Below are 21,151 nucleotides of genomic sequence, written 5' to 3'. Positions count from 1 at the left end.
AGTGTAACAAGAATGCAGGAGAACAGGGGACTACGACTTTAGCAGTCAAATCTTTTTTATAAGTTTCTTGTGTAAATTTCGAGAACCTGTTGTGGTATTCCAGCTGTGTTGTTGTGTAGCTTACCGGGCGCCTTGGCCCAACTGCCATATGGAATGTTGACGGCTGCTCTCAAGCAGGCTGCCTGAGTGCAGAGATCTTTTGCTGCGCGTGAGACACAGATTCCAATTCAAGTTTTAGCTTCGTTATCTTTAAGGTTTTATGGCAGACTACACCTATTGGTGTACTTCCGCCAACTACTGTACGGGTTAGTGAAAAAAAATATTTAATTGCTTTAGCTGGAACTGATATGCCTACCTCCTTATTTAGCTACTGAAATTAAAGTCAAATTACTGCATGCATTATGTTCATTTATTAAAAGCTTTAAGGATAAATATAATTGTCATATTTTCAGGGTCAAATTCAGGTGCAATAACTTTGGACTAATTATTGATGGAAATAAATGCGATTAAAAATGTAGTTTTGTAGGCTATTGAAATAAAAGACATAGGCAGGCCTATGTAATATTTGTTAAATTCTGAAAAAAATGTAGTTAGTCATAATAGAACATCAAAACAGCATTTAGTGGAACAGAAGAAAATGTGCAGCACAATAAACAGTGCAATTAGCTAACACGACAAAATATTACTATTAGAAGCCAACACACAGCAAGAAATCCAGATATCATTAATAAAACAACCATTATTTAATTGTACTGCAGTTTTGTAAAGGTATCCTGTGTTATTGTGAATGTTTATCTTACATGCTGGTAGCCTAGAACAAATGTTATGGAAGTGAATGTGCACTTTTCAGTTGGGTGGACTGCAAGTACAAAAAACACTGACATAGACTGTAGTAAACCAAAAGCATTTATAGCATCGGAGATTCCCTAAATTGGGGACCATCTCTGATAGCTATATGACCACAGAGACTGTGACAAATTTGAGCTTTTAATGACCTAGCAAATTAGATGACTTGGAGGTGAAATACACTGAACAAAAATATAAACGCAACAATGTAAAGTGTTGGTCCCATGTTTCATGAGCTGAAATAAAAGATCCCAGAAATGTTTAATATTCACAAAAAGCTTATTTCTCTCAGATTTTGTGCACAAATTTCTTTACATCCCTGTTAGTGAGCACTTCTCCTTTGCCAATGTAATCTATCCACCTGACAGGTGTGACATATCAAGAAGCTGATTAAATAGCATGATCATTACACAGGTGCACATTGTGCTAGGGACAAAAAAAGGCCACTCCTAAAATGTGCAGTTCTGTGACACAATACAATGCCACAGATGTGTCAAGTTTTGATGGCGCATGCAATTGGCATGCTGACTGCAGGGATGTCCATCAGATCTGTTGCCAGAAAATGTAATATGAATTTCTCTACCATAAGCCGCCTCCGTCGTTTTATAGAATTTGGTAGTACATCCAACCAGCCTCATAACCGCAGACCACGCGTAACCACGCCAGCCCAGGACCTCCACATCCGACTTCTTCATCTGTGGGATCGTCTGAGACCAGCCACCCGGGCCAACTGATAAAAATGTGTTTGCACAGAATTTCTGCACAAACGGTCAAAAACTGTCTCAGGGAAGCTCATGTGCGTACTCGTCATCATCACCAGGGTCATAACCTGACTGCAGTTTGGCGAATGCTTACCTTTGATGGCCACTGGGATGCTAGAGAAGTGTGCTCATCACGGATTAATCTCGGTTTCAACTGTACCGGGCAGATGGCAGACAGTATGTAAGGTGTCATGTGGGTGAGTGGTTTGCTGATGTCAACATTGTGAACAGAGTGCCCCGTGGTGGTGGGGTTATGGTATGGGCAGGTATAAGCTATTGACAACGAACACAATTGCATTTTATCAATGGCAATTTGAATGCACAGAGATATGGTGACGAGATCCTGAGGCCCGTTGTCGTGCCATTCATCTGCCGCCATCCCCTCATGTTTCAGCATGATAATGCACAGCCCCATGTCGGAAGAATCTGTACACAATTCCTGGAAGCTGAAAATGTCCAAGTTCTTCCATGGCCTGTATACTCACCAGACATGTAACCAGACATTGAGCATGTTTTATCCAGCAACTTTGCACAGCCATTGAAGAGGTGTGGGGACAACATTTCACAGGCCACAATCAACCGCCTAATTAACACTATGTGAAGGAGAGCTGTCGCCCTGCATGGGGCAAATGGTGGTCACACCAGATACTGACTGGTTTTCTGATCCACGACCCTACTTTTTTTGTATTGGTGTCTTTAACCAACAGATGCGTGTCTGTATTCCCAGTCATGTGATATACATAGATTAGGGCCCAATGACTATTTCAATTGACTCATTTCCTTATTTGAACTGTACATTTTGGTTCTGTTTAAAATCACCGATCTTAATGCAATTTACAAAAATACAGTATAAGTAAAGTTACTGCATCCAAAAGTGGATTTAAACCTTAATAAAGTGACTTAATATATATATATTTGTTTATCCAAGGTAATTACAGGTAATATTGGTTTATTAGGATGTGGATATTTGTGGTTGAAAGGTATTTTAGGTATATTTATGGATTGAATGGAATCCTATGGGCAAACAGCATAACACAATATGCCTATAAAGTATCTAAATACGTGAGATATGGACTAAAAACTGTTTTGGAATATCAAACAAGTGTGAAAACAGATATACATGTCAAAATGGGGGATATCCAGCCCATTGTGGCTTAAAGTAAATTACATTGGGTTTTATACACCCCATTTTTCATAACAAACCCTACTTAATCAAATAACTGTTTTACAAAAATATCTATACAATAGGTTTAAGAAGTGGTCCTAGTAAGTAAATAAAGTTACCAGCACAGCACACCCATTGACTGTACATTACAATTAGCTTAGTATTTTTACCGAAATTAAGGTTCTCATTACCGAAACGGACCTAAAAAATGATGTGGTAATGATAAATGTGTATTTCGGGCCATGAGGCCCAAGCTCAATCTGCAAATAATAGGAGAGCCGTTATGAGTCAACAAACAATTGACCACTTCACTAAAGCCCATTTATGCCTTAATGTTGGTAAGGTTCTGACTTTTTCCCTATTTGAACTTTTTAGCCGTTTTGGTAATGAGAACGCCAAGTGAGGTAAAGGGGGTGTTTGAGAATAAGAACCTCTTCTAAAGTCATTAAAAAAAAAACATTTTACATGTATTTTTATTTTCTATTTCACCTTTTATTTAACCAGGTAGGCTAGTTGAGAACAAGTTGTCATTTACAACTGTGACCTGGCCAAGATAAAGCAAAGCAGTGCGACACAAACAACAACACAGAGTTACACATGGAATAAACAAGCGTACAGTCAACACAATAGAAATAAAAGAAAGTCTATATACAGTGTGTGGAAATGGCGTGAGGAGGGAAGGCAATAAATAGGCCATAGTAGCGGAGTAATTACAATTTAGAAAATTAACACTGGAGTGATAGATGTGCAGATCATGATGTGCAAGTAGAAATACTGGTATGAAAAAGAGCAGAAAGTAAATAAAAACAATATGGGGATGAGGTAGGTAGCTTTGGTGGGCTATTTGCAGATGGGCTATGTACACCTGCAGCTGTTCAGATAGCTTATGTTTAAAGTTAGTGAGGGAAATATAAGTCTCCAGCTTCAGCGATTTTTCAATTCGTTCCAGTCATCTGCAGCAGAGAACTGGAAGGAAAGGCGGCCAAAGGAGGTGTTGGCTTTGGGGCTGACCAGTGAGATATACCTGCTGGAGCGCGTGCTACGGGTGGGTGTTGTTATCGTGACCAGTGAGCTGAGATAAGGCAGAGCTTTACCTAGCATAGACTTATAGATGACCTGGAGCCAGTGGGTCTGGCGACGAATATGTAGCGAGGGCCAGCCGACTAGAGCAAACAGGTCGCAGTGGTGGGTGGTATAAGGGGCTTTGGTAACAAAATGGATGGCACTGTGATAGACTGCATCCAGTTTGCTGAGTAGAGTATTGGAAGCTATTTTGTAAATGACATCGCCGAAGTCGAGGATCGGTAGGATAGTCAGTTTTACGTTTTACGGTATGTTTGGCGGTGTGAGTGAAGGAGGCTTTGTTGCGAAATATGAAGCCGAGTCTAGATTTCATTTTGGATTGGAGATGTTTAATATGAGTCTGGAAGGAGAGTTTACAGTCTAGCAAGACACCTAGGTATTTGTAGTTGTCCACATATTAAGTCAGAACCGTCCATAGTAGTGATGCTAGTCGGGCGGGCGGGTGCGGGCAACAAATGGTTGAAAAGCATGCATTTGATTTTTCTAGTGTTTAAAAGCAGGAGGTTAGTTAACACAGTGTCCAAAGAAGGGCCAGATGTATACAGAATGGTGTAGTCTGCGTAGAGGTGGATGAGGGAATCACCAGTAGCACGAGCAACATCATTGATATGTACAGAGAAAAGAGTCGGCCCGAGAATTGAACCCTGTGGTACCCCCATAGAGACAGCCAGAGGTCCGGACAACAGGCCCTCCGATTTGACACACTGAACTCTCTCTGAGAAGTAGTTGGTGAACCAGCGAATTTAAGCGAATACATTAACTTATGCTCATCGAAAGACTACTCCTCTAGATGATGCATCAAGCAATGTTGAGTAGAACTTTAGTTTTTACAGGAACTTGAAAAAGTGTTACGGTAATGAGACATGTTCACAGACAGTGTTTTTACGTAATAAATACTGAATGATAGTTTAATGTCAACTATTATTTGAAAAAAAAAAAAGATTTATAAACTAACTACAGCAACTTATTTGGTCTTTTATTCAAATTATTTTTTTTATAAAGTAAAATTGTACAGAATGACCCAATAATTTAATCCAGATGCATTTCGGTAATGAGTATTTGGGGTGAAAATGTAAGAAATTCTGGCAAAAATATAAAATGTATTTAAAGATGAACTATGCAGAAATCGCACTGCCAATTAATAGTTGCTAAAATTCTAATAGTTTGCCTAAATTATATTTTTATGTGACAAAACAAGCAAGTATAGTGTAGAGAATCATTGTACCATCTAAACTGCTGTGAAACATATTTTCCATAACCCAAAATATTGTATTTGCAGCTGTTTTGAAGCTGGTGTACACAACCGAAAGTAAAAGACACAAAGCGAAACATAGAAATAGTGCACATAGAACATATCTACTGCTTTTTAGACTTGCTTTCAATGAGAATGACAGATCTATAACACACATTTCTATGTGAATTTGGTCAGGTCACCAAAAAGTTACATATTGCACTTTGCCAAAAAACTAGACATCTTAGTCTGCAGAATGATAGTTGATTTTTGCAAATGCATCATAGGTTTTGTAACTCTATTTGCTACAGACATGTTTAAAACTGGTTTCATGAGAATCACCTGTATATGGCTTTTGATTAGGATACAATGTATCCAAATGGCATAAATCTAATAGCCACTGCTATATTCAACTAGAGCCATCTGACCATGCTCATTGTATTAATTTACAGCCTTAATGTAGGCTACACATTTTTTTTTATTTATGCACGGAATTCCTGTCTAATGCAGTTTGGTGCACTGGTTCCTGTGATGCTCAGTAGGATTGTGTTTTTGGCAGCCTTGAAACCATACCAATGTGTCTTTGTCAGCTGTTGAAGCAGTACCAATCTGTTGTTGCTAAGTTGCCCTCTGAATTCTACCGATCTGCACTGACCGACACAGCGTGTAACCAATGTTGAAACATACATTTGTCCATGGAAATGGAATAACAAATTGTTCAGTGGATCTATGGTTGAACAAGTTGTTCAGGGCAGGCCATGGTAAGTAATTCTCATCCACCCTGAACTGCATCTGTTTTGCCATGCATCTTGTGATATCTATAGTGGTGTCTGCATGCCTTGTCTGTGTCCTCATTGTTATTGTTTGTCTTTAGGAGTATTTGTGGGGAAGTTGTCCTTGAGCACTGCTCACAGCATGCACAGTAGCCTGTTGTCTGAGTTCTAGAAAATGTCCAGTGACTTTTGGTTTGACCGTGACCAAGTTAGGATGCGTGTCAGTCACTCCCCAAATAGTACACAGTTTATTCCTTAGCCTAAACCTGGTATTCGTTGAACCTGTACAGTGAGGAAATATGTATATGAGGAGATGTGTATTTTGACACCTAAGCCCCTTTTTCATTGGCATTTGAATTAAGGCCAAATTTGAGCTGGCTTGAATGTAATTCTCAAATTAGAGCTGGGTCGGAGGAAACCCTGGCCAGTGCAGCCCAGTTTCACAACTGATGCTAGCCCGATTAAGATTCAGGCCAGTGAAGTTGTTCTCAAGTTGGCAAACACAGTTGCTAAGCAACCAGTTGTCAGCTTCTTCAATCAATCAACAGATAAATGTATACTGTTGCGGCAAAGAACTAAAAAGTCGGTTCCCTGGTCCTTTGAGGAGGTCCAGACCCTTCTGTCAATCTGGGCAGACACTTCAGTACAACATTTACAGCTGTACAACTGTACATACAGTTGAAGTCGGAGGTCTAGATACACCTTAGCCAAATACATTTAAACTCAGTTTTGAACTATTCCTGACATTTAATCCTAGTAAACATTCCCTGTCTTAGGTCAGTTAGGATCCCCACTTTAAATTAAGAATGTGAAATGTCAGAATAATAGAGTGATTCATTTCAGCTTTTATTTCTCATCACATTCTCAGTGGGTTAGAAGTTTACATACACTCAATTAGTGTTTGGTACCATTGCCTTTAAATTGTTTAACTTGGGTCAAACATTTCGGATAGCCTTCCACACGCTTCCCACAATAAGTTGGGTGAATTTTGGCCCATTTGTTTCATCAGACCAGAGGACATTTCTCCAAAAAGTACTATATTTGTCCCCATGTGCAGTTGCAAACCGTAGTCTGGCTTTTTTTATGGCGGTTGTGGAGCAGTGGCTTCCTCCTTGCTGAGTGGCCTTTCAGGTTATGTCGATGTAGGACTCGTTTTTACTGTGGATATAGATACTCTTTTACCTGTTTCCTCCAGCATCTTCACAAGGTTGATTTGCACTTTTTGCACCAAAGTACGTTAATCTCTAGGAGAGCGGTATGACGGCTGCGTGGTTCCATGGTGTTTATACTTGCGTACTATTGTTTGTAAAGATGAACGTGGTACCTTCAGGCATTTGGAAATTGCTCCCAAGGGTGAACCAGACCTGTGGAGGTCTACAATTTGTTGTCTGAGGTCTTGGCTGATTGCATTTGATTTTCCCATGATGTTAAGCAAAGAGGCACTGAGTTTGAAGGTAGGCCTTGAAATACATCCACAGGTACACCTCCAATTGACACGAATGATGTCAATTAGCCTATCAGAAGCTTCTAAAGCCATGCCATCACTTTCTGGAATTTTCCAAGTTGTTTAAAGGCACAGTCAACTTAGTGTTTGTAAACTTCTGACCCACTGGAATTGTGATACAGTGAATTATAATTGAAATAATCTGTCTGTAAACAATTGTTGGAAAAATGACATGCACAAAGTAGATGTCCTAACCAACTTGCCAAAACTATAGTTTGTTAACAAGAAACTTGTGGAGTGGTTGAAAAACTTCCGACTTCAACTGTAGCTTCTCTGTTCTGCAGGTGCATTGAAAATCTGTCCAGCTTTATATTTTCCGTGTCGTCGTTCAGCCACCACTTGGCGAAACATAAGATATAATTGTTCGTTGTCAAGTAAAACGGGTGGCAGTGGGAGTTTACTCACTCGCCTACGGATTGTCAAAAGGCAGCCTGATCTGCGTCCTCTTTTCCTCTGTCTTTTCTTCACGCAAATGGCGGGGATCTGGGCCTTTTCCCTGGAGAGCAGTATATCTTTCTCGTCAGACTCGTTAAATGAAAAATCATCTTCCAGTTCGTGTTGAGTAATCCCAATTCTGATGTCCAGAAGTCATTTTCAGTCATAAGAGACGGTAGCTGCAACATTATGTACAGAATAAGTCAAAAAATAAGTTACAAACAATGCAAAAAAACGAACATAATAGCACAATTGGTATTTTATTAGGATCCCCATTAGCTGTTGCAAAAGCAGCAGCTACTCTTCCTGGGGTCTACACAAAACATGAAACATAAAACAGAATGACATAATACACAACATCATTAGATAAGAACTGCTCAAGGACAGAACTACATACATTTTTAAAAAGGCACACGTAGCCTACATACAAATGCATACACACAAACTATCTAGGTCAAAAAGGGGAGCGGCGTTGTGCCGTGAGGTGTTGCTTTATCTGTTTTTTTGAGCCCAGGCTTGGTGTTTATTTGAGCAATATGAGATGGAAGGAAGTTCCATGCAATAAGGGCTCTATATAATACTGTACGTTTTCTTGAATTTATTCTGGATTTGGGGACTATGAAAGACTCATGGTGGCATGTCTGGTGGGATAAGTGTGTGTGTCAGAGCTGTGTGTAAGTTGACTATGCAAACAATTTGGGATTTTCAACACATTAATGTTTCTTATAAAAAGAAGAAGTGATGCAGTCAGTCTCTCCTCAACCCAGATTCAGCTGAGGTCTAGCACTTAAGGAATTATTTGTACCAAATACAATGCTCTTAGTTTTAGAGATGTTCAGGAACAGTTTATTACTGGCCACCCATTCCAAAACAGACTGCAACTCTTTGTTAAGGTTTTCAGTGACTTCATTAGCTGTGGTTGCTGATGCATATATGGTTGAATCATGGGCATGTAAAGCGTCTGCCATCCTCTTCGGCGCCATCTTAACATCTGGTGTATCTCCACTCCAGTGGTGATGGAGAAGGTCAGCCTGGGCCTGTCTTTGTGCAAAGAGTATTGAAACTTATTTCGTCAGAGACAATATGCTCCCATTTAAAGGTGCTAGACAGGATTTGTTTTAGAATTTTAATTTGAGAAAATGTCCATAATATATTCGTAGTTATTGCAATGATAGTGTTTCACAATATTACTTCCCGCTGTGATATTCGCCTGTTGATTTCTCCTACCGGTGCGGCATCTGTAATCAAAATGGGAAAGCTTTTTTTGACTTTGTGGCTGTGTTATCTAGTGGGAATTGGATTAAGTGGCCATGAAGAAATCGGTCTATCATTTACTGGCTGCTAAAATTGGACACTGTTCACTCAATTTCAGTTTATGTGAGAAAACAAGCATTGAATACTGTAGGGAATCATTGTACCATCAAAATTGCTCTGAAATATATTTTCAATCACAAAAAATATAGTTTTGACGGCTGTTTGAAGCTGGTGGACCAAAACCGAAAGTAAAAGGCTCAAGCAAGTCTCCACCTAACATGGAAATTAGATGCGGGGGAGATTTGTTTTGAATGCAGCCTAGCGCTGTTGCAATTAACCTAGAAATTCTAGGTGTGGCACCTTTTTAATCCCCTTCAAGTCACTAGCCTTGTCTGTCTGTCTGTCTGTCTGTGCCAGCCAGCCATCCAGCCAGCCAGAGTTGGGCTCAATTCGTTTTGACGACAGTCAATTCAGGAAGTAAACTAAAATGACAATTTAATGACTTTTCAATAAACTGAAAAGTAAATTGAAATCAATTTGAAATGAGCCCAACCCTTCTCTCTCTCTTTCTTTCTCTATTTCTCTCTCTCGCCAGTTTCAAGACACGACACACATCTAGGATTAGTTTCATGTGGATCCAGGAGCAGATGGAAGCTTGTGTTTACATCTGTGGTACCAAACCCCCCATCCCAGCTGACTGACACAGTGCCAAGCCTTGGTTGTAAATGAGTTTAGGAGGTGTGGTTGTGTGTGTCTGAGTTTTCTGACTGGTGTGTCACTGCTTTGGAAGCTTCAGGATGTGATTAATCTCTAATCAGAACGTCTGGGAGTAGCAGAGCTGATGGCTAGAGCAGAACCTCACACGGCACCACCTTGTCCTCTGGAAACTCATAGATCACCACACAGCCAACCCCAATGAAACCTAAAGCAAGTCCCTAACTCCTTCTCTAGCTTATTCTCAACATGATTTCAGCACTTTTATTTCCATTGCTGATTGATCATGGCTCATTCTTGTCCCTTTACATCAGACATGGTGGTCAATATGTTTGGTACATCAAAACCTATTATCGAATCGCTATACATATAGAATCGTGAGAATCGCAATGCATATCGTATCGGCGCCTAAGTATCGTGATAATATTGTATTTTGAGGTCACTGGCAATTCCCAGCCCTGCCTGCTAAAGACTGCACTCTGGCACAATATATTGTGATTGTTTTTTCTGCTGGTCACAAGGAAATTTGAAAAGCTTCAGGTGGGTCACTGCACAAGAATGTTAGGTAACGACTGTTTCATATTCCTACCATATAGACTCGCCCAGACCACAGGGCAATCTTGATCAAATATATGTGTGGTTCTCAGTGGCCTTTGTTATTTTTATTTTCCAGGTTGACATTTTGAACAAAACGGCTGTGCTGAGAACATGGGCTGCAGAGGGTTGGTTGCCTTACTGGACATCGCTTAATAAAGTGTAAGAGGTAAGGAGACAAAGAAAAAGGCTGCATGGCATTTGAGGAATGTACTGCACAGTCTATGCAACGACTCCATTTGGACTGGCACCATTGGTGTGACGGGTCTATTAAGTTAATGTGGTCTAAAGCATTTTTGAATACACGCAGTGACAAATTTAGGCTATTTGTGCATGTAATTTATATTGGATGATTTAGCTATGTGTCACCTTTTGGGGTCTGAATTTTAAATTTGGGTTTCTCAAAGTGGGTATTTGGGTTTGCCCAAGTAGAGTAAAGTCATTGTTCAAATTTGTCCAGGTAATAGGTCAAAATGGTGATTAGGTAAGGGTTTTGGAATATATTAGAGCCTGACTATCTTGAGATAAATGGTTGGTTCTGATGTTGACGTCTGGTTCTGCTGTGACCGCAGTCTCCGTAATAACCGTTCGAATAGCAAAGAAAAACGTTCAGCCTCTATGGAGGCTCTAGTCTAGAGTGTCTGGGTAAATTGTGTTTGAGTGCATTTATAAACTCTCGAAATGGTTAAATGAGTGAGAAATAAATGGCATTGTTGCAATAGATTGTGAGTGGTCAACATACTCATGATACGATATTATCACGATACTTGGGTGCCGATACAAAATGTATTGCAATTCTCATGGATCTACACAGAGTATACCAAACATTACGAACACCCCCCCCCCCCCCCCCCCACACCTTTTTTTTTTGCCTCAATTTGTCGGGGCTTGGACTCTACACAATGTTCGAAAGCTTTCCACAGGGATGCTGGTCCATGTTGACTCCAATGATTCCCACAGTTGTGTTAAGTTGGTTGGATGTTCTTTGTGTGGTGGACCATTCTTGATACACACAGGAAGCTGTTGAGCATGAAAAACCCAGCAGCGTTGCAGTTCTTGACACTCAAACCGGTGCACCTGGCACCTACTACCAAAGGCACTTACATACTTTGTCTTACCCATTTACCCTCTGAATTGCACACATACACAATCCATGTCTCAACACTTAAAAATCCTTCAACCTATCTCCTCCCCTTCATCTACAATGATTGAAGTGAATTTACAGGTTAACAGGTGACATCAGTAGCTTTCACCTGGATTCGTCTGGTCAGTCTGTCAAGGAAAGAGCAGGTGTTCCTAATGTTTTGTGCACTCAGTGTATACTATCATAAATTGGCATGCTTAATTATTTTACCATATGTGTGCAGTTTACAAGGTGCTTGTTTAAAAAATACAAGTAATATGATTACTATTACTAAGTATGTGTATATAGTAAATTGTATGTTTTAGGTTTTCAATATATCAAAATGTGTTTCTGGTTATTGATTTGGACACTTTAAAACTGTTTTTTGACTTTGGGCAATTCATCAAAATGTTTTGTCAGCAGAAAGCAGCGACAGCCTAATTTTCAATTTACGTTTTTTGTAATATAAATGTAACTTTATTAACAAAATGAATTTCCAATGGCATTGTACTTAATCTGGTAAAAACTGCTGAATGCGTTAAAAAACATGAGGTGATTTATTTATTTTGATCAAATCACCAAAACGGGTTTGCCCTGACTATTAAGTAGTGATGGGGGAAAACATTGATACAGTTACACTACCGTTCCAAAGTTTGGGGTCACTTAGAAATGTCCTTGTTTTTGAAAGAAAAGCAAAATGTTTTTGTCCATTTAAAATAACATCAAATTGATCAGAAATACAGTGTAGACATTGTTAATGTTGTAAATGACTATTGTAGCTGGAAACGGCTGATTTTTCTATGGAATATCTACATAGGCATACAGAGGCCCATTATCATTTTGAGCCTGTAATCAAACCCACAAATGCTGGTGCTCCAGATACTCAACTAGTCTAAAGAAGGCCAGTTTTATTGCTTCTTTAAACAGCACAACAGTTTTCAGCTGTGCTAACATAATTGCAGAAGGGTTTTCTAATGATCAATTAGCCTTTTAAAATGATAAACTTGGATTAGTTAACACAATGTGCCATTGGAACACAGGTGTGATGGTTGCCTCTCGACGCCTATGTAGATATTCCATTAAAAATCAGCCGTTTCCAGCTACAATAGTCATTTACAACATTAACAATGTCTACACTGTATTTCTGATCAATTTGATGATATTTTAATACACAAAAAATGTGCTTTTCTTTGAAAAACAAGGACATTTTTAAGTGACCCCAAACTTTTGAACGGTAGTGTAAGCCTACGCTCATGATGCATATCGTGGTAGGCGGTGGTAGCGGGCACTGTGGGCAGTTGGCATGGCATCTTTAATATCTTCCTCTCCTGTGTTGGCCTGGCAGTGCTCATCTCTCTGTCTCTGTTTCTGTCTCTCTCTCCCTCTCTCTGTCTGAACTGGCCACTGTGGGAGAATGGGCGAGTGGCGGGGCTCCTGGCAGCCTCTCCGTCCTCCTGCTGCCATTGGAAACCGCTGCCCTACTCTGACATTCCTGTCTGTGGAGTGTGGGATTCAAACGCAAACAAAGACCCCTTTTGTGCTGTTGGGGCTGCGGATGCATGTGCTTGGGTGGAACACAACTGGTTGCCCAGCTCTGGGGGCTTCAGCAGCCCAGTGGTGGGGAGACGAGCTGGGGTGGGCAGGGAACTGAGCAGCAGCATGGATAGAGAAACAGTAGCTCAAGGTCTAAGCTTTAGCCCAGACACAGTACGGACCACTGACTGTCAGTAGTATCATCAAGCCTGCTGTTTTTGTTTGTCAGTAACTCCACTGTATTCTCCTTCTTCTTGGAATTGTCAGCCTACTAATTAGAAGCCATTAACCACAGTGTGCGCTGGTAGCAGGCACACTCTCTTATTGTCTGATTTAACAGGGAGAGGTGTAACCTGTGTCTGAGAGCGGGAGAGAGAGAGGGTGTATATGCAAAGTGTGGGTAAATGTATATTTGGTTCGTTTCCCGGCAATGAATGTGTTGATGCTCGTTGGTGGTTTCCGACTGCATTAGATTAATGAGGGATTCTCTGCCACTTAGAGCAGAAACTCTCCTCCTCCAGCTCCTTGTCTGAACGGCTGAATATCTTAAATGTCGGCCTGTTTCTATGGCGGAGACATTTTCCCATCCCCACTGTCAGTTCCCTAAAAGCAGTACTGCTGCTTTTCATATGGTGACACTCTGGCTGTCCCCCTTACTAATCGATGGTCCACAAATTATTTTGAGTTTCCGATGTCAGAATATGTCGGGATGGTACACACAGGCTTGGGCTGAGCTTAGAAAGGACCTATTCTGTATGCCAAGGTCCATACGATCCGGATCAGATTTTTTGTGTTTAATATAGGTACGTTTTACATACCTCCAGTAAGACCCTATGATCCGTGAACCGTACATGATATAGACAACATCTTGGTGTCATTATACTCCTTAGGCTATAGCGTGCTCTCATATCTGTCTAGATTCCCATTAATTTATTCAACATTAAAAATATTTATCTCACAAGTATCCTTTTTGATTTTGCTTATTTTTAGACATTGTCTGGAACCATATTCTCTTCAAACACGTCACATTTCAAGAGTATGCACTCTGGTACTTGAAAATATGACAATTTTCTGCATAGAAATTGACATTATAGTTTATTAACCAAGCACAGCCCTCCTTTTAGAGTTGCACATTCAGCAAATCACCAACAGAGTTCCCTTCAAATCCATTTTCCCATTCACTGTGGTGGTGGTGCTCATAAAATTGATCAGAATTAGCAGAGGCCACTTTGTAAATCTTATGCACTTATAGAGTAGATATTGTTCCAAACAATACGTCTTAAAAAGGGTACTTTTGAGATTGATTCATATTAATATATTCAATGTTAAATGAATTAATTCATGTGAATGTGTATTTCAGAAGGTCCATATGTTAGAGCACACTAGGAGTATAATGACACCAAGATGTTGTTCGTGCGCACACAATGTCTCTAGGCAACCTGAAGTCGATAGCCAAAGTCTACGCCCCTTCGCCGGTGATTGGTCAACAGTAGGGATTCTTCAATGAAGTGTTTGTTGTCATTCAATGAGAGATTCATTGTTTCCATGCATATTTGTTTTACTTGAGAAATACTGTACCAAACATCTTAGTTAGATGTAAAAATTTTGCGACTAAGATCTTGTTGGCAAAAATGTCAAAATGAATTACCGATTTCTTGAGTTATCTTAGATACATTCAGACTGTTTTGAGGAAGTGCATACTGGCTACAGTGTCTCAAGATGGACAAACAGTGCTATTGATGCCTTTTGTCCTAATTTTTCTAGCGAAGGTCTTAGAGGTATGGAGGTAGGTCCTCTTTCTGCAGTAGGTAGACCATCATAGGGGGCAGCTCATCCTCCAACAGAGATAAAGGCAGTCTCTCTCTCTGCTCTATAATAGAATAGGGGGATGTGCACTCATGATGGAGCAATTCTCAGCTGTAGAGGAATTCGGCGGAGCTATTTTTACCCTGCATGGCGCGGGCGGTTGCTATGGGGTTGCTATGGGGTTGCTGATGGGCACTGACGATATGATGGGCACTGACTGATGGGCACTGTCTCGATGCATGCGTTGGTGTGCGTGACGACTAGCTGCGCCAAGGATCCACTTTAGAATGAGTCATATCCTCAGAGCTCCTCTGACCTACATCTGAGTCAGTGCGTGCGCACGCACGCGCACACACACACACGCACACACAGCACATCAGCACAATGCCTGTGAGAGGGAATTGGTGAAAAAGGGTTTGGTGAGTGAGATTTTGTAAGTGGGAGAAAAATCTAATCAAATCTAATTTTATTTGTCATATGCGCCTAATACAACAAGTGTATATCTTACCCTGAATTGCTTACTTTACAAGCCCTTAACCAACAATGCAGTTCTAAGAAAATAGAGAATAAAATATTTACTAAGTTCGCTAAAGTTAAAAAATAATTGTCCAGGTGGCCATTTGATTAATTGTTCAGCAGTCTTATAGCTTGGGGGTAGAAGCTGTTAAGGAGCCCTTTGGACCTATGCTTGGCGCTCCGGTAACGAATGTGTGCGGTAGCCGAGAGAACAGTCTATGACTTGGGTGACTGGAGTCTTAACCATTTTTTGGGCCTTCCTCTGACACCGCCTAGTATATAGGTTTTGGATGGCAGGAAGCTTGGCCCCAGTGATGAACTGAGCCATATGCACTACCCTCTGTAGCGCCTTAGTGCCGAGCAGTTGCAATACCAGGCGGTGATGCGACCGGTTAGGATGCTCTCGATAGTGCATCTGAATAACTTTTTGAGGATCTGGCAACCTATGCCAGGTCTTTTCAGTCTCCTGAGCGGGAAAGGCGTTGTCGTGCCCTCTTCACAACTTTCTTGGTGTGTTTGACCATGATAGTTTGTCGGTGATGTGGGCACCAAGGAACTTAAAACTCTTGAGCCACTCTACAACAGCCCCGTCGACATAAATTGGGGCACCACACTGGCACCACACTGTCCTGGCACCACACTTCCAGGTCTCTGACCTCCTCCCTATAGGCTCTGTATTTGAGACTACTAAGAAATGATGAGGTGGCTCCTGCCTGGGAGGTGTATTAATCGGTTTCTGTGTATATGAGGGAGAAACAGGAAATTTGCGGCTTCAGTGATTGATGAGTGGCTACTTTAAAAACATTTCTCTTCCCCTTCCACCCTCTCATTTTCCATGTCCTTCCCATTATCCTTCATGCCTCCCTCTCTCTTCTTTAACTCTTGTCTCACTACTGCCCCAGAGAAGCCAGGATGCATTTGCTAACTGTGTAATTGGCTTTTGAATGTTGTGATATGCTGGTTAGGGACTTGATTGGTTGTTCAGGGCTCATGGTGACTTTCTCTGCTCAGTGGTTGGCTGCTCAGGGTTTCATGGTGACTGAAAGTGCTCTGTTATTGGCTGCCTGTGGAGCTGTGATGAAGTTAAAGGGGAAGGAAGAGGAAAATAGGTCATTGTGTCAGCGGATCAGTGAAGCACTCAGTGACCTCATAGTTATACAAGCATAGCCTTTAGCTGTAGCTACAGCTAGTGTTGCTGCTGCTACTGCAACTGTTGTTATTTTAGAGGAAATAGAAATGTCGCTGTAGCTTTTTAACCTTAATCCTACTCCCTATCATTCCTCTTCTCTCACGTCATGCTCTGTCTGCATGTTTTTCTTCGTGGCAATTCCAATGTTATGGACTTGCACGCAAAATCGCAACTTTAATGTGTCAAAGAATTTACAAAAAATATACATTTAAACTTTTACGTGTGTATAATAGCCCTAGGGGGGTGTTTATACCCAAAAAGCTAACTTCTAAATATTGGCATGTTGGAGAAATAAAGCAAATACGAAGAGTTATGGATGTTGTTGACAAGCTTTTAGAGGAGACTGAACATATTAGTGAAAGTCTGTACGTCTTAACATGGATAGCCATTTCGAAGGAAAGGCTTGGCTGAGCACAAAAACTATACTTTTTTAAAGGTTGTCATTTCCGTTATTACTTTAGAGAAGAAAAATGACTTACGGATGTTACACCCTCCGTTATGGTTGTTACAGTCTGAAATAGACAATCAAATGAGAAAAATATCCGCAAAAGGCATAGTAACTTATAGGCCCGGGTGGCATTAGTAATTTACTATACAGTATATACTGGTAATGATGCACGCACCGGTTTCGTTTTTTACTTTACAATTTGTAATGCGATACACCACTCCAGCGCATGTAACGTCTTTTTTTATACTTTACTCCGTTTCCTAATTGAGTCGTCTCTCCCGCTCCTCCTGGATGCCGCTTCCCCATACGCTTCCTATACAAAGCCCTGCACCCTATCACTCGAGCACTTGCTGTGCCGTTCACTCTGCCTCTATGGTCAGTTGCAACAAGATGTTGGTGACAATGATGTTGATTTCCACTTTGCTTCTGAATATAAATCCACAAGTGTTCTATAATTACACTATTAGTTTGTATCATACTGTCTACAAACCGCTAGTTTGTCTTTTCTTATAAAGTTGTGGCTAAACTAAATTGTGTTAGCTGCTAATGCTAATTTCTAGTTAGCTAGCTAGGTAATTAGCTTAATGTAAAAAGTCAGCTGAAACGTAGCTAGGTAATACATCAGCATGTTGTTTGGGCAACGATATCTTCTAAATCAGAGAAAAATAGTCTAAGCATGAATATGTTAGCTAGCACTGGCTAGCTAGTTTGTTAAGTAAATATTTTCTTAACTGCATTGTTGGTTAATGGCTTATAAGTCTGCATTTCACGGTAAGGTCTACACTTGTTGTATTCGGCGCATGTGACAAATAAAATGTGATTTTATTTTATTTACTTGGGGTGCGAAAGTTTAAACGAAGTTGGGATCCTTAATGCTACGAAAAATCAGCATGCAGTATGTACAATGTTGGTCCCATGTTTGATGAGCTAAAATAAAAGATCCCAAAAAGCTAATTTCTCTAATTTTTTTGGCACAAATTTGTTTACATTTCTGTTAGTGATCATTTCTCCTTTGCCATGATAATCCCATTTACCTGACAGGTGTGGCATATCAGTAAACTGATTAAACAGCATGATCATTATACAGGTGCACCTTGTGCTGGTGTAACAGTATAACTTTAGACCGTCCCCTCGCCCATACCCGGGCGCGAACCAGGGACCCTCTGCACACATCAACAACAGTTACCCACGAAGCATCGTTACCCATCGCTCCACAAAAGCCGCGGCCCTTGCAGAGCAAGGGGAACTACTACTTCAAGGTCTCAGAGCAAGTGACGTCACCAATTGAAACGCTATTTAGCACGCACCACCGCTAACTAAGCTAGCCGTTTCACATCCGTTACACTGGGGACAATAAAAGGCCACTATAATCTGCAATTTTTTCACACAACGCAATGCCACAGATGTTTCAAGTTTTGGCATGCTGACTGCAGGACTGTCCACCAGAGCTGTTGCCAGATAATTTAATGTTCATTTCTCTACCATAAGCCTCCTCCAACATCGTTTTAGAAAATTTGGCAGTACTTCCAACCGGCTTCGCAAACGCAGACCACATGTAACCCCGCCAGCCGAGCACCACCAAATCTGGCTTCTTAACCTGCGGGATCGTCTGAGATCAGCCACTCGGACTGCTGATAAAACTGTGGGTTTGTACCACTGAAGAATTTCTGCACAAACTGTTAAACTGAGTGCTCATCTGCGTGCTTGTCGTCCTCACCAGGGTCTTGGCCTGACTGCAGTTCAGCGTCGTAACTGACTTCAGTGGGTAAATGCTCACCTTTGATGGCCACTCACATGCTGGAGAAGTGTGCTCTTCACAGATGAATCCCGGTTTCAACTGTACCGGGCAGATAGCAGACATTATGTATGACGTCGTTGTGGGTGAGCGGTTTGCTGATGTCAACGTTGTGAACAGAGTGTCCCATGGTGGCGATGGGGTTATGTTATGGGCAAGCATAAGCTACGGACAATGAACACAATTGCATTTTATTGATGGCAATTTGAATGCACAGAGATACCGTGACGAGATCCTGAGGCCCATTGTTGTACCATTCGTCCGCCGCCATCACCTCATGTTTAAGCGCGATTATGCACAGCCCCATGTCGCAAGGATCTGTACACAATTCCTGGAAGCTGAAAATGTCTCAGTTCTTCCATGGAGATGTGTCGCTCTGCATGATTCAAATGGTGGTCACACCAGATACTGACTGGATTCCTGATCCACACCCCTCCCTTTTTTTAAGGTATCTGTGACCAACAGATGCATATCTGTATTCCCAGTCATGTGAAGTCTATAGATTAGGGCCTAATGAATTTGTTTCAATTGACTGATTACCATATACAGTGCATTCGGAAAGTATTCAGACCCTTTTCCACATTTTGTTACATTGCAGCCTTAATCTAAAATAAATTATATTGATTTTTTTCCTCATCAAATCGACACACACAACCCCATAATGACAAAGCGAAAACAGGATTTTGACATTCTTGCAAATGTATAAAATAAAAATAAATAATAATAATCATTATTCAGACCCTTTGCTTTGAGACTCGAAATTGAGCTCAGGTGCGTCCAGTTTTCATTGATCAAAAATCATTGAGATGTTTCTACAACTTGATTTGAGTCCACCTGTGGTAAATTCAATTGATTGGACATGACATGACCTGTCTATATATGGTCCCACAGTTGACAGTGCATCAGCATCAGCGTGGAAACCAAGCCATGAGGTCGCAGGAATTGTCCGTAAAGCGCAGAGACAGGATTGTGTCGAGGCACAGATCTGGGGAAGGGTACCAAAAACTTTCTGCAGCTTTGAAGGTCGCCAAGAACACATTGGCCTCCATTCTTAAATGGAAGAAGTTTGGAACCACCAATACTATTCCTAGAGCTGGCAGTCTGGCCAAACTGAGCAATCAGTGGAGAAGGGCCTTGGTCAGGGAAGTGAACAAAAACCCGATGGTCACTCTGACAGAGCTCCAGAGTTCCTCTGGTGTAGTAATGCAGAGATGGTAGTCCTTCTGGAAGGTTCTCCCATCTCCACAATCAGGCCTTTATGGTAGATTGGCCTGAGGGAAGCCACTCATCAGTAAAAGGCACATGACATCCCACTTGGAGTTTTCCAAAAGGCACTCAAAGGACTCTGACCATGAGAAACAAGATTCTCTGGTCTGATGAAACCAAGATTGAACTATTTGGCTTGAATGCCATGTGTCACGTCTGGACGAAACCTGGCTCCATCCATACGGTGAAGCATGGTGGTGGCCGCATCATGATGTGGAGATGTTTTTCAGCTGCAAGGACTGGGAGACTAATCAGGATCGAGGGAAAGATGAACGGAGAAAAGTACAGAGAGATCCTTGATGAAAACCTGCTTCAGAAAGCACAAGAATTCAGACTGGGGCGAAGGTTCACCTTCCAACAGGACATCGACCCTAAGCACACAGCCAAGACAATGCATGAGTGGCTTCTGAATGTCCTTGAGTGGCCCAGCCAGAGCCCAGACTTGAACCCGAACATCTCTGGAAAGACCTAAAAATAGCTGTGCAGCAACGCTCTCCATCCAACCTGAAAGCTTGAGAGGATGTGCAGAGAAGAATGGGAGAAACTCCCCAAATACAGGTGCGCCAAGCTTGTAGCGTCATACCCAAGAAGACTCGAGGCTGTAATCGCTGCCAAAGGTGCTTCAAGAAAGTGCTGAGTATGGGTTTGAATGCTTATGCAAACATTTCTAAAAACCTGTTTTTGCTTTGTCATTATGGGGTATTGTGTGTAGATTGACGAGGGGAAAAAACAATTTAATCATTTTTAGAAAAAGGCTGTAACATAATACATGTGGAAAAAGTCAAGGGATCTGAATACTTTCCTAATGCACTGTAACTCTGTAAAATCTTTGAAATTGTTGTTTATTTTTGTTCAGTGCAGAGTCACAGTGCAGTTATCACAAAATGTATACTCAGCAAAAAAAGAAACGTTCTCTCACTGCCAACTGCGTTTCTTTTCAGAAAAATGTAACACGTGTAAACATTTGTACGAACGTAACACGATTCAACAACTGAGACATAAACTGAACATGTTCCACAGACATGTGACTAACAGAAATTGAATAATGTGTCCCTGAACAAAGGGAGGGTCAAAATTAAAAGTAACAGTCAGTATCTGGTGTGGCCACCAGCTGC

The 21,151-nt window shown here is 41.1% G+C and overlaps 1 protein-coding gene across 1 annotated transcript in view; it reads left to right on the top strand.

The window, feature by feature from the left end:
* Positions 1–21,151, top strand: part of clocka (clock circadian regulator a) — a 65,557-nt gene that overhangs the window by 5,792 nt on the left and 38,614 nt on the right. Inside the window, exon 2 of the mRNA XM_021599417.2 lies at positions 10,440–10,529. The gene's annotated coding sequence lies outside the window, so the exon portion shown is untranslated. The remainder of the gene's footprint in view (positions 1–10,439; positions 10,530–21,151) is intronic.

The sequence above is a fragment of the Oncorhynchus mykiss genome, chromosome 30 (assembly GCF_013265735.2).
Source record: "Oncorhynchus mykiss isolate Arlee chromosome 30, USDA_OmykA_1.1, whole genome shotgun sequence".
NCBI lineage: Eukaryota > Metazoa > Chordata > Actinopteri > Salmoniformes > Salmonidae > Oncorhynchus > Oncorhynchus mykiss.
This window is presented reverse-complemented; position numbering and strand designations above follow the sequence as displayed.